The sequence below is a fragment of the Ursus americanus genome, chromosome 7, assembly GCF_024610735.1.
Source record: "Ursus americanus isolate L20-20 chromosome 7, mUrsAme1.1.p, whole genome shotgun sequence".
Classification (NCBI taxonomy): domain Eukaryota; kingdom Metazoa; phylum Chordata; class Mammalia; order Carnivora; family Ursidae; genus Ursus; species Ursus americanus.
The window spans coordinates 41,779,487-41,794,434 of record NC_142133.1 but is presented as its reverse complement, the minus strand read 5'-3'; positions in this window follow the sequence as shown (position 1 = coordinate 41,794,434).

The window sequence follows — 14,948 nt, the reverse complement described above, 5'->3', positions numbered from 1 at the left end:
GTCCTTTTATAATACTTGGCTCAACTTAGATTTCTTATGCGTAGCTAAATAATTTAAAGATGCTATTCCAGTAGTTCTCTAATTTAGATTGCTCAGTTTCTACATCTTTACAGTGCAATTTTAAGTTCCCATGGGTTTAGATAAATATTCCATTTTTAATTGCTGTATTTCTCCTCTTTGAAATTTTAGGAAATGGCACAGTCAGGATGAACAGGAGGAAGTTTGGATATCCTGGATAAATTACATTAAAGTCCTTCCTGCACTGCAAAAGTACAAACGTACCTATTCAACTTAGGAGTTTCCAAGATGAAAGTCATGTGCTTCTCCAAGTAAGTAAAAGCTGTATGAAAAAGAATATTAACTTGTGGCCAAAGAAGTCATTGTTTAAATTAATCCTCCAGGAAAGAGAGCTAAAAACAAGTGAATATTGGATGGAGGTAGATGAGAAGAAAAGTTGTGATATATGTATCACTTTTTGCAACTGTGTGGTGATAGATGCATGACAAAGGTTTCGGGTTAACTTAGAAAAGATTAAATGAATCAAGGGCACCGGAGAGCAAACTCTTTTAAGAATTTGGAATATGTGAACAGTAAAATCATCAAATCTAGGACTAATTATTATAATGAAAAGAAACATTCAAAATAAGTTAAACTTTTCTCTCGATTTCATTTGGGTTCTATTCAAACATCTATGATAACACTAATTTCATTGTACTGTTACTGTACTGATTCTCCTCTTTGTGCACTTAGTCATGAATTCCTAACTTAGCACAATGCCTGGCACAAAGCAAATACTCTATGTGTGCGCTTTAAAGCACTAAGTAAAAATAGTCTATTAGTCATTTCAGGAGATGTTTCATAATAGGGTTCCTATCTCCTAAATTTATTCTTTTCGAAGGTACTGCTATTTCTTAATGCAAAACTTGTGTATATTCTTTTGAATAATTTGGAAAATTAAAACAAAAACCACTAGGAATAACCACTACTGATGTTTTGAATATTATGCTTTCAGTACTTTTTTTCTTATGGGTAACTATGCTTACATGTCTATGTATGCTTATCTCTTCATTATTATGCTTATCTCTATCCATACATTAGGTACTTGAAAGTTGCTTTTGCATTTATATGCATATCATGAATATTCATCCTGTCACTACGTATTTTTCTATGATGTTAGCTGTAATTATTTAACATCATTCCATTTCAAGGAGGTACTATATCCGAGCACATGTTTTTGATTATTTACATTATTATCAGTATTGGTTATTATTTATAATTGTGCAATAAATATTCTTGAAGCTAAATTTGAGCACAAGTATAATTATGTATTTTGTATTCCTCAAGGAAGAATCACTCCATTTAAGTACGTGTACATTTTAAGTTTTTTCTATTTATTGTCGAATTGTCCTCCAGGAATGTTGTACATTCCCAACAGTGTGGATAAAAATAGCTGTTTCCTAACAAAATAGGTTCTTTAATATTACTAGGAATAAATTGTTCCAATCCAAACAAATTCTGAATTATTTTAAATTATATCATAGAGTCAGACCATAAAATAATATGAGCTGCTTCAAGAATTAAGAGACAATATGAAGAGATAAAAGGAGATAACTTATCTGGTCTGTAAAGCTCACTTGCATTACAGAAGCCAATATTTATAGTTACTTGCAAATTCTTAGTAAGATGAATCTATACATATCTGTCTTCTTGTGGTAAAAACCAAGAGTTCAAATATCTACACAAATGCCATTTTATAAAAAATATCCACTAAAGCTCCAAAACAAAACAAAACAAAAAACAAAAAAGATTGTCACTTCAAGGAAATTTAAAAGTGTTTCCTCAAAATAATTATTACTTAATATGATCATTTTCTCAAGTTATATAGCTAAGGATACAGAAACTCAGCTGAAGAGTGGCAACCATGGGAAGCAGAAGCACTTGCAGCTTTTCCACATGCAATTACAAAGTTTTTCACCTGGAGCACTAATCTCTTAGTGCCACTGTCAATGTAGGGAAGAGACTTGTTGAGACCAAAGCGATTAATACTACACACCACATTGTGTAACGTGCACATATGCACATATTATAAAAGATATCTATATATATTATAAAACATATCTATGTGTATATTATGAAAGATATATATATAAAGCAAAAAGAGTCTTTCTTTCCTTCTTTCTTTCTTTCTTTCTTTCTTTCTTTTTCTTTAAATCTTTCTATCTATAGTAAAAATTATACACACGCACACTTACATTTGGGGACACTTCAAGAACTGCTTTGCCACAGTAAATATCCCTAAGAGCAAATATACACCTTCTGAAGCATTTTTCTTAACTTTCTAACCTCAACCTCATTCAGCCTCTCCCAGGCCACATATATTGATGGAAACATCCTTAACATTAGCCAGGGGGGATTCCTGAGCAATTTGCTTGCCTTTAGCATTCATCGTTAAAGAAGCTCATTTCATCACAATATTCAGTCTGCTTTGAACATGACTTTCATTTAAGGACATGGATTAAGATTTTGAGAGAGAAATGAGTACAGTGATGTAGAAATAATGACATTTTTCCTAGATACTATCTGTAGGACAAATTTTTTGAAAACTAGAATTTCAAAGCATCAGTTACGAATATATTTTATTTTTCTTTGTAATATTTCATTTCCCAGAACAAATACTATGTGCTTGCTAACTTAGACGAAGTTTTTTAATGGTGAAAAAGGTACAGGCTTTGTTATCAAGAAGATTAAAATATATTAGGGTTCTCTAAAATATGAGCCATTAACTATAAAAAAGTTAACATCTGGAAAGTACCGTAAGAAAAGTACACGGTGCTATCAGGTATATATATCAAACCTGCACTATTCAGAAAAGCTTTAGGAAGAAAATGGCATATTATGTGATTTTAAATAAGTAGATTTCTTTCTTATAAGAATTTTCTCATACTCTTGCAATATATATTGCATTTATTACCATAAATCCCACAGTAAAATATTATGGTACTGTTTTTTTCCCAAAAAGTTTTATATTTTTATGTTTAACTTCAAGTCTATGACCAAATTTGAGTTAGTTTTATATGATGTTTAGTTTAAAGTTCTTTTTTTTTTCCTCTGTGTCTAATTGCTCCAGAACCATTGTGGAAAAGGCTATCCTTCCTACATTCCATTGCTCTTGTGACTTTGCCAAAAAATGTTTGGCATATTTGTGTTTAATCTGTTTCATTGATTTATGTGTCTGTATCTCTTCCCACATCATACTATCTTGTTTAATAGAGCTACATATGTAATAAACCTTATGGAGTAGAGGGATTTCTCCTTTAATATTATTTGCTAAGATTATTTTAGGTATTCAGGGATCTGGATATTTTCATATAATTTTTATAATAAGCTTGTGTATGTGCACTAAAACCTGGCTGGCTAAGATTTTGATAGGAATTACATTAACCCTATTGTCAATTTGGAGAGAAATAACGTCTTTACTATATGAGTCATCCAATCTATGAACATAGTATGTTTTTTCATTTATTTACTAGTCTGCCTTCTTCTTTGCGCCTTTCAAAGTTCTCTTTTGGTTGCCTCTTGCGTTGTTGCCAGAGTTCATGATTGTACTTATCAGGAAGGAACTGGGAGAAACAGTTTATGCCATCACATCCGAGTGGGAAGTCTGTGGCTGCCTTCTGTCAGCTCCATAGTATTACTATATAAACAGCCATATGTGTTTTAAGAAAGCTTAGTCTTTTATATTTATCTATATAAGTATCATTTCTTCTTTCCTGAAAATCTGACTTTCATTTGACATCACTTCTATTCATTCTGAAAAACTTTCTTTAATATTTATTAGTACAGACTGCTATTACTAAACTCTTTTTTAATATCAGAAAATGTATTTATTTAGTATTCTTAAAAATTATTTTCATTGGATATAAAATTCTGAGTTGACTTTTTTGATCATTTAAAAATTTTAGACCCCAAACTCTGGTCATCTAATAAGAAAAATATTACAGTATATGAGTATTATCATATAAAAATTTACCTGTTCATAACTATTTATATATTATACACAAACATCCAACTGCACTGCTGATAAGTAGGATCACAAATGCATTTGAATATCTTCTCACTTTGTATTTATTACCTTATAATTAGAAAAATACAAAACTTTAAAATTTTGGAAAAATACTGATTTTGAAATATTTAATACTCTTTCGCTATAAAAATTTCACTCCTCTATATTATATTTCTCATGGCTTGCAGCCCTATTAAAAATAAACTAACAAGCAAAAAATAAACAAGAATATTTTGATTTATTCCCAGCAGTATACATAGCTAATTATGGCTTAATGTGTCATGTTTCTGGAGAGTTTAGCTTCCTTCTGGAATCATAGTGTAGTGACATAGAATGAATGAAGTGCCTGGAATGGAAAAGGAATTGGAATGCTCTTGTCTTTGGAATACTGCCATTTGTTGCCTCTCTGATATTGAGCATTTCATTCAAATACTTTGAAGCTTGGCTTCCCTGCCTGTAAAATAGAAATAATAACTATAGAGTCTCTGATATGTGGTAGATTTCCTTAAAATGTCACTTAAAATATTCCTTAATATCTACCTATAGATAAAATGACACTGCATATGCTAAACTGTTTTGAAAACTGTCCAAAGGTATACAATTTTCAATTATTTCAGTGTAAATATATTTTAATGGCCTAAAAACTGGAAAATTTTGAGGGGGTCATTGGGAAGTGGCTGAAATGAGGCAATATTTTATTTAATCGATTCGTCCATCAAATCATATCAATACAGTTTAAGATACATATTGAATTTGTACCATTTGCCAAATACTGGTTTTAGATTCAAAGAAAAGCTAGACACAGTTCCTGTCTTGGGAAGTCTCACATGTGGTGTGGTAGATGAAAACAGAAATAAGAAAATGTTTTAATATGGTCAAAGAGATGTGAAAATCAGGAGATTGCCAACCAAGCAGCTAGAAGAGTAGCATAATTAGCCTAAATATGGGACCTCATTGAAAACTCAGAGGGAGCTCAAATCTGCCCTCTCAGTTGAGATTATTCTCACGCTGAGCACCCTGCTTCTAAAAGGAACTTTGCAATATGCTGTACAATTTAATCCTCACATTCCAACTTGAAAACTTGAGAGGGTTAGTTCCAGAGTTTGCCCACTCTTAGTATTCTTCTTTTTCATAATTTGTCAGTTTGATTAAATTTTGACTAAAGAATGTGCATTGATTGCTGAAAATGCATTCATTTTTCACATAATAATTTGGTATATATTCTTTTAAAGATTTTATTTATTTATTTATTTGAGAGAGAGAGAGAGCATGAGCAACAGGGAGGGGCAGAGACAGAGGCTCCCCCCACCCCTTAGGAGGGAACCAGACTCAGGGCTCCATCCCAGGACCCTGAGATCATGACCTGAGCGGAAGTCAGATGCTTAAGGGACTGGGCCACCCAGGGGCCCCTATTTTTATCTAATATATAAATGAGTCCTATAATGGAAACTTTTTTTCAAAGCTTAAAATTTCATTAATAAATTTATATGTGGCACAAATAAAGCACCTATATTTAACATTTTGCTAACTTAATCCATTTGTCCTTTTGTTTTACTTGCCGATTCACGAAACAGTAAACTGGGAGAAAGGGAATGGTAGCTTGGGATCTATGGCCAACTTGTATTGTGATAATAGAAAAGACAGGTCTGATATTTTTGTATCCTATCCCATTTTCCTCCTTACAAAGCATGTTCTCTTCGTGGTAGTGATAATGATTTTCAAGAAGACCCACCTAAACTACCTGCCACCTCTAAACAGATCAATAGGTATGACAAAGTAAAAGCTACTCCCCTCTACTGACTCAGTATCTCCATCCAGTGGTGTCAAACAGTCACTTCAAGCAATAAAAGCTGCAGGAAAAGCAAGTTTTGCTTCAATGTTCACCGTTTTTGTATTCAAAAATGTATAATGGCAAATGCTTATTATCTATTATGCATAAACCTGCATAATCAAATAAATCTTTAGTTTTTTACTCAATTAAATAAGATGCTGATAATATTCTGGAGGAGGCAGAGGAGAAAAAGAATACTTTGTAAAAGAAATAATTATTTGAGCTTCTGGACTGAAATTTCCCGTTAGTTAAAAACACGGGATCAGAAAACTAGACATTTGGAGCAGATTCCATAACTGAAAATGTGAAAATATTTCTTTTCCATTTTATATATGTTAAAACTTATCTCAGTATAGAAAGAAATTACAACTGTGAAAAGGAAGATATTAATTATAATGAGATAACTAAAGAAAAATAGAGTTGAGTTTTGGCAATAACTTACACTGATAATAAGTTATCAGTGTAAGTTATTAAGGGAAACATCTAATACTTTTTTCCTCTCAATTCTTGATAATTTTCATAAAATAGCACCTTTTGTTGTTTAAATGTTCCTTTGCTCCTAAAGAAATACTCAACAGAAGTCAAAATTTCTACCTCTGACAACGAGCATGGTTGCTATGGAAATAATTATGACTTTTGGTATGAAAGGATAAAAAATCTGGAGAATTTGAAATGTTAAGAAATAAATACACTATTATCATGCAAAACTGCCTGGTAGAAAGAGACATTTAAAAAGTATATACTGAATTAATCAGAACTTTTCTAAATAGAGCATTTTCCAAAATCTTTAAAATTTTGGCAGCTTCAAAACTTCAACAAAGTGCAGCAAGTAAATGGGAACTATGACTATGAACAAATGTTCATCAAATTACAATGGGATTATAGCCCGATAAAGTCATCATAAATTGAAAATATTAGAAGTTGAAGATGTATTTAGTACACCTAACCTACCAAACATCATATTGAGCCTAGCCTGCCTACAGTTTGGCAAAATCATCTAACCTAAAGCCTATTTTTAATAAAATGTTGCATACTCATGTAATTTGTTGAATACTGTACTGAAAGCAAAAAACCGGAATGGTTTTATGGGTACGGAATGGTTGTACGTGTCTCTGTCATTAACCGTCTTGATCATGTGGTTGACTAGGAGCTGTGGCTTGCTGCAGTTCCCCAGCATCATGACAAAGTATCACACCACAGATTACTAGGTCGGGAAAGTTCCAAATTCAACACCCTAAGTATGGTTTCTATTCTATGCATACCGCTTTTGCGCTATAATAAAGTTGAAAAATTCTAAGTCAAACCATCTAAGTCAGAGACCATCTGTAATTAGATTGAATCAATTTTTCTAATTAAAAAGCTGAAAACTAAGGCTACCTGGCATATTAATACATGGTGATCTAAAAAATATATATATATAAATTTGCTTACTTTGCCACTTCAACATTGTCATACTTTCCCTTCTTGTCTCACTTTTAATACCTTACCCATGAAATAATGTCAATATAATACCTTTTTTTAAATTATATGTATTCAGTTACAAACAAAAAACAGTAAATGAAATTCCTTTCCATACCCTTCTGACAGGCAACTTTTATTAAATATATATTTGAAAACTATCCATATATAAAAGAGAGGATATTCATGGGTGAATACATACAAGTTTTCAAAGTCTTTATTTTACAGGGAATGTTTACACTATTTCTTTCTTAACTTACATATAATGCATATCATGTAGATTAAGATTTTACCATACTCTTTTAAATGGCTGTATAGTATTGAAACTATGGTGTATTATAGTTAATTACTCAATATGAGTTTGGTAGATATTGAGAATTTAAAAATATAAATTTTATATATACATATATAATGCAAATATCACATAAGTAAATACTGCATGCGTATATAAATATATATATGCAGTACCAAACTTTATTCATACCAATTTTGTAAAGTCTATGTTTATTCCATATTTTGGACATACAGAAGATATTTTTTAGGCTAAATTCCTGGATATTTGGTCATATTGAGAAAACAAATATATTTTTGAAATTTTGATAAAATTTGCAAAATTGGCCTTCCAAAAGACTGAAGCAGTTAATAACACCATTTACTGTTAGGAGTGGGAAATTTCAGTATTTTGCTACTTGAATTTAGTTTATAAATATTTATAGATTGATTATCATGTGAGGCATTTTGTCAATTCCTTGGCATAAACTAGTTAATGATTAGTAATAGGCACAAAATGTGCCTTCCTATGGGGAAGGTAGCTTTTTAAAAATCTCAAAAACTTCGATGAAAGTTACGACATAAAAATACTAATTACTATTGATATGTACTGGGAGTTCTGTGGAAAAAATATTTTGAAATGGATCCAGGGGAATCCAATTTAAGTATTGCATTGATATACTATGTTTTGTTTACTGTTTTTCTTTATCTAACATGACTTTTTTCCTGAAATTATACTTAATATGCTGGAATACCTTGAGGTAATGTTTCTGAAAATATGGGTTAACTGTAATTTTTTCTGAAAATGTGGGTTAACTATAAAATTCTAGAACTTTTTGAGACCCAGAAATATCAGTAGTAATGGCCTACAGTAAATCACTGAAATATCCTATTAAAGGCAAAGATTTACTACCCTGTGCTTCTACCACACTTACAGGAGTGAACTTTTATGTTCTTTCTTTACTGGTGAAGTTTTTTTTTTTCTTCACATTGCAATATGGTTTACATTTACCCTATAAAACCATAAAACCCATTCCAATGATAAATACATGGATACCATCAGGAGCAATGGTAGCTACAAGTCCAAATGCAACCTTTACTCCAGTACAGAGGGACTGATACTCAATGGTCTCATATACATTATCATTAATATGTGTTGTCAGCACAAAAAAATGTGGGTGGAGCATAATGAATGAATGTTGCTCAACCAGTTATTTCAGAAGAAAGGCAAATGATAACACAAATGTACTGGTCAGAAATTTGATTAGCACATGGTATCAGATATGTTATTCATGGAAAATCAGTCACTATTTTGATTATTGTTCATGGGATACAAATAAACAAGTTTTATATCAAGATAAAAGATAAACACCAAAATTTTAGAACGACAGTCCTTAGCAAGATGTGGCATCTGTGATTCAGCAGTCGTCTTAGTTTCTGTATTTTACTAATGAGTTTTGACTGATTAGTACTTAGAAATTACTCTTTGGTTCAAAAAACTCCCAAAATTCTGGTGACAGGGGAATGGTCAAAATTTCTGATCACTTCCCAATATTTAATATTAAAAATATGATTGTGTAGCCCTGGTTTAGACATTTTGAGAAAGGTGAATAATCCTAGTTCCTACTAAATCAACCCCCCGTTTACAAGAGTACAGCAAAATGATATTGCAGAATGTCACCGTTTTGTCATGATGATGGTGATAACATTAGTAAAGATAACAACAACTGCTATTCATTCATTGGTGAAATGGTACAGAGCTTAAGGGAAGCGCTAAATCAAGATAGAAGAAGTTTATGTTGCATTAGGGAACACACGTACCACACACACACAGAGTTTAATTCTTGCTTACACCCGATCTTCTGTGGGTTGACCAAATCTACAAATCAGCTGACCTTCGTAGTACTGTTCAGTGGTGAGCTTCTGCAGTTCTGTGGTGCTGGCATCTCAATGCATGGCCTCTGAAAGGGATGAGAGAGGGAGGAAAAGAGACTTCTCTTCTCAGCCCATTGGCTATATGGCTCTTCCATTTCTACATGGGAAATGAAGGGAAGTAGGAGATGTCTGATGAGCAAGATGATCTCAACCACAAATACAATATGTGGATTACTACCTTGAACATTCATAACTATTCAATAGAAGAGAGAAAAGTCACCCAAAACAATTAGGAAAGCTTATGTTTAGAGATACATAATTTCATTTTTATACACTTAGTTTATGTCTTCAAATTGAAGAAAATGCTCAAGGTACATGAATAAATATTATAAAGTAAGAGTACTCATTTGGACTTATGAATATATGGAACACATTTTTATGCCTTACTCTGAACTTTTTAAGAACAGTTATAATATAAAAGCATTTAGTATATCAGTAGTGAATGACAGCTTAGATTAAATAATATTCAGTATATGCATATATAATGAGATAAATCAATATTATAAATAATCAGGAAACCTAACAGTTGAATAGCAGTTTTCAAAGTACCTTCAAACCATGCTTTCACTTTTGATGAAAAGCAGCTAAGCCCAATGATTAACAGTACAGGCCCTGTAGTCTGATTGCCTGGGGTGCATTTGCTAAATACTTAACCCTGTGCTTCTCTATCCTGTCTGTAAAATATCAACAATGATAGGACCTAGCTCATGAGACCATGTGCAAATTAAATGATTGAATACATACAATGTTCTTAGAATCATGCCTGGAATATAGCAAACGTGCAATAAATGCTAGCTGGTTTTATAGCTATTATGTAAGCCCCTCAGTTGCTTGTGGGGTCAGTGTTATCAGCCAGACTTCTGCACTGATGGAGACAACCAATCTTAGAAAGTGGAGTAATTTGTCCAAATATCACACAACTAGGAAGAAGTAGAACAATAACTAAAACTCAGAGGTTATTTTAACTTTAAATGCATCTCTTCAATCTCCCATTATTCAGGTCATAAAAATCAGTAAAATTTCCATGCATGCTTTTAGTGTTTTGGTAGTTATCACCTGGGAACTATTTTTTTTTTAATTTTTAAGTTTTTATTTTAATTCTACTTACTTAACATACGGTGTTACATTAGTTTCAATTATACAATATAGTAATTCACCAGTTCCATACATCACCCAGTGCTCATCATGACAAGTGCACTCCTTAATTCCCATCATCTATTTAACCCATCCCGTCACTCCCCTCCCCAATGGTAGCCATCAGATTGTTCTCCATAATTAAGAGTCTTTCTCTTTCTGTCTCTCTTTCTCTCCGTCTTTCTTCCCTTTGCTTGTTTTGTTTTTTAAATTACACCTATGCTTTAATATAAAAGGTGCAGAAGTGAGTAAAAACTAGCTGTCCATTTTCCTAAAGCCTTGTAGGAGCTTATGCACAGAATCTATTTTATAAGTTATGCAGTGACAAACGCATGATGTGTCTCAGTGATAAAATCTTCACTGACATTTTTTTTCTTTCTGTTATGTTCATCCTCTGGGTTCAAGTACATGGGCAGAGAGCAGTGTGGAGAGACCTAGTGATGTGTTTTAGTAAAAATAGAATGTTTCTCTTAGTCACACAGACTAGATGCAAAATATACTTCTGTCATTAACCAGCTGAACAACAGTAGAAATGTCTTTTTAAATTTTAGCCCTCCTCTGCAGAAAAGGAATTAAAATAGCTTTTCTGTATGTTATTGTGGATATGAAAAGGTAGTTTAAGTTTCCCTTGGCAAATTAAAAATGATTCAATGTATATATTTTCTGTTGGAACACAGATTTTCTTGAATTTATAAAATGGACAAGTAAGAGTCTAACCATAATTACCCATTAAAGGAAATAATCCACTACTATTATTAAAATGATGGTATTCTGGGAGTCATTCAGAGCTCTGGCATAGTTTGCCCTTCGAATAAATTAATCTAAGGTCAGATAAAGGAAAAATAATAGTTGGCTTTCCTTACTTTTTATTTAACGAACACAGAGAGTTTTTAAAACATCAGAGGCAATCCTAGCCAAAAAAAGAGCAACTGGCAATTATCTGATGCAATCTGTCCCAATTGCAAACTAAAATGTCTACAGGGAACCAGAAATTATGAAAAGGAAAAAAGACCCTGAAAATTAAGACTAAGGCAAGACTAAGGGTGAATTTAATCTACAGTTTTGGAGTGTTCACCAACTAAAAGGCATACAGTACTGAATTGAAAAAAAAAAATATGCAGAATTAACAGAGATCATTGGGGTTGGGGAAGTGGGTGGGAAGGCAACCGGAAAATATTCTGTGCTTATCCCTTTTCTAAGTCTGGCTAGGAGACCAAGAGACCTATGTTTTTCACCATCCTACGAATTGGTGAGGTAGACTTCCCTTTCAGAGGCCACCTTCCTACACCTCTTGTATATCTCAGAAAACAACAGGGCAAAAATGTAATAGTTGATGGTGCCCTGCAAAGTTAAAGTTATGACATACTGATTAAAAATATTATTTCTGAAATGAGATCTTGAACAAGGTGTTATATTCAATCTATAAAATATAATACCATGCTTACCTGGTAGAATCGATGAGAAAATTAAATGAGGAGGAAAACTTAAATGAGGTAATACATTTAAATTTATCAAGCACATAGTAAGTATCCAATTAATGTTAGCTAAAACCAGTATTAGTTGATGTGAATTCTGTTAGGCAGAACTGGAGATAAAATTGTTGTACCATTTCAGCCTACGTGTTTTTCTCCCATGCTCTTTAGGAGGCTAGCGGAGGACTGGGCTGCCCAGCCAGTTCTGAACTCAGTGGAGTTGAAATAGGGCTAAGCCTGGCAGAAATGGCAGTTATGTGCTACTTTGCTTTTGATGGCTTTAGCACATTTGAGTGTGCCCACCCACATCCCAACCCCTGTGTGTTTACGCCTGACATTCTCATCTAATAAAAAGGATATATTCTTTTGCTTCTTCTAGCTGCAGGTCAGTCTTACTCTGTGTTCTAGATTTCTCTTCCTGTCCCCTATTCAAGGAAACCACGACAACTACTTGCCACCGTCCCCACCCCTGCTTTGTCATTTTTGTTTGTTTCTATGAGAAACACCTATTAGCTTCTAGGTTATTTAATTCACCCGGTTCCCCCTCAACTTTACTGGCCGCTCAGTCTCAATCTACTTTGCTGTTAACTTCTCTTTACCACTTTACTTCTCTTTGTGAGGCTCTAGATTTCTGAGACCTTTGAGTTTATTTCCAGTATTCTTCCCCTGACGCATACTGATCAGCCACCCTCGCCTCCTTTCTGTTCCCAGAACACACCAGGCATTCGTTTGCTTCAGAAGCTTCATGTATGCTCGCTTTTCCTGGAATGTTTTTCACAGAGATATCTGCACAATTCTGCCTTTGCCTGATAAATGTCTCATATCATCATTAAGTATTTGGCCACAATATTTAAGATTGCAAATACAAATGCAGAGACATCCTTTTCTTTGCCACAGTTTACTCCCTAGACCATATTATTGTCTAACATACGATGTGTTTCTTATTTGTTCTATGTATGATTGTCATGGGCACTTGAATGTGACTTTATAAACTGTTGCAACTACAGCACATAGAGGAGTGTCAGGCAGAGAGTAGAGGTCAGTGTATATCTGTGAAATTAATAAGTTAATCGTGAGGGAAAATACTCAAAAAATGTAAACCATCATAGAATTAGACATTTAGAGACACTATGCAGCAAACATAGTGCTATAAAAATCAGATCAATGAGGTAGAAAGCAAATGTAAATGGGCTTTCAGAACTAATACAACTTTCCGTCGAGGGCTTATTATGTCAGCCACTTGACTGAAAATTTTATGTTTTAACACATCTGTTGAGGCTGATGTGTTATCATCCCCACTTTTCAAGGAACAAACTGAGGTCCTGAGCATGCAATACTTGAATAAAGTCACACAGGACTAGTGAGTGGTAGACTTAACAAAGAAAGTCCTGCTAGTCTGACTTCAGAGCCTGAGCTTTGTAAAAACATCTAAGTTATAGGTTAGATGGGAAGATTAGATGACTTAGTACATGTAAAACTCCAAGGCAATTCTGACACATAATTAGTGCTCAATACTATTTTGGTTCATAATTTATATTTTTATGTTTATGCTTCTTTATGGTTTGTTTGCTATATTTTAATACATGACACAGAACCTTTTGTTTTATGGGTGGGAATGCGTGTTTGTTTTCTTCTAGTAAATTAGGGAATATATAATCTGCCATCTAGGGTCATTTTTTAATATACAGATTTATAAAGCGTGTATTTCTCTCCTAATCAACTTTAAGGGTACGGCGGTGTTTATTTAGTTCCCCTACATAATCACAATAATACACATTTTTGCTTTCCCCATTTCATCTTGCCTCTTAGATTCATTAGAATGGCTCAGAATTTTTAATCTTGTGAAACCTTACTAAATAATGATCTCTTATTTAAAAGCTAAAGAAAACATTGAAAACCGGGTACAGTGATTGTAAATGATCTGAATTCCTGGAAATGTGAGAATGACCGCCTACACAGATCAAAGTCACTTTTGCTGGATATAGAATTCACAGGTGAAAAAGTTTGGTTCAGAATTACATTCAGTTGTCTCACAATGCAATTTTGTGCAAGAGTCTAAGAAAGCTTGATTTTGAAATTCAACATTAAAACTCACTATGAAATTAAGATATCTAAGCCCTTGATTTTTTTTGTGGATTCAAAACTCATCAGGTAATGGGATAGATTTGCTGCTAAAAGTTCACACATTGTATCTAAATAAGTAAATTGATTCAAGTGACTGAAGGAGTTGTTAATGTGAAATAAAACCCCTAAAACTTTCCTTCCCCTAAACGATTCAGTTATTCCAGAGCTGTCATTTATTACTAGGGATAAATTAAGGAAAATGAACAAATATATAAAGGAAAGGATGTGTTTTAAAATAGTATAAAAACCTAGAAATACATTCTCAATTATGAAGAATAAACATCTAATAGAATAATGTTCAGTCATTAAAAATAATGACACACAGAAGAAAAAATAGGTGTATGAAAAAGAATTCTTACTATGTTAAAAAACACACTTTTTAGAGTATTTATAACATGGTCCGTTTTACACATATTATTTTGTTTTTTTAAAATTCTAAAATGACAAAAGTAAAATGTTAATGTAATTTTCAAGGTATTGACCCATAGTTTACATCCTTTTTAAATTATTTTTGAGATTGAGAACACTTAATAAAATAACTCAGGAAAAATAAAATCAATATTTAAAATCTAACAGGCATTTTCATATATTTTGTGTTGTTTGTGGTACTTTTAGGACAAAATGACATTTTCCCTGAGCAAAAAAAATTGTTATTTTCATT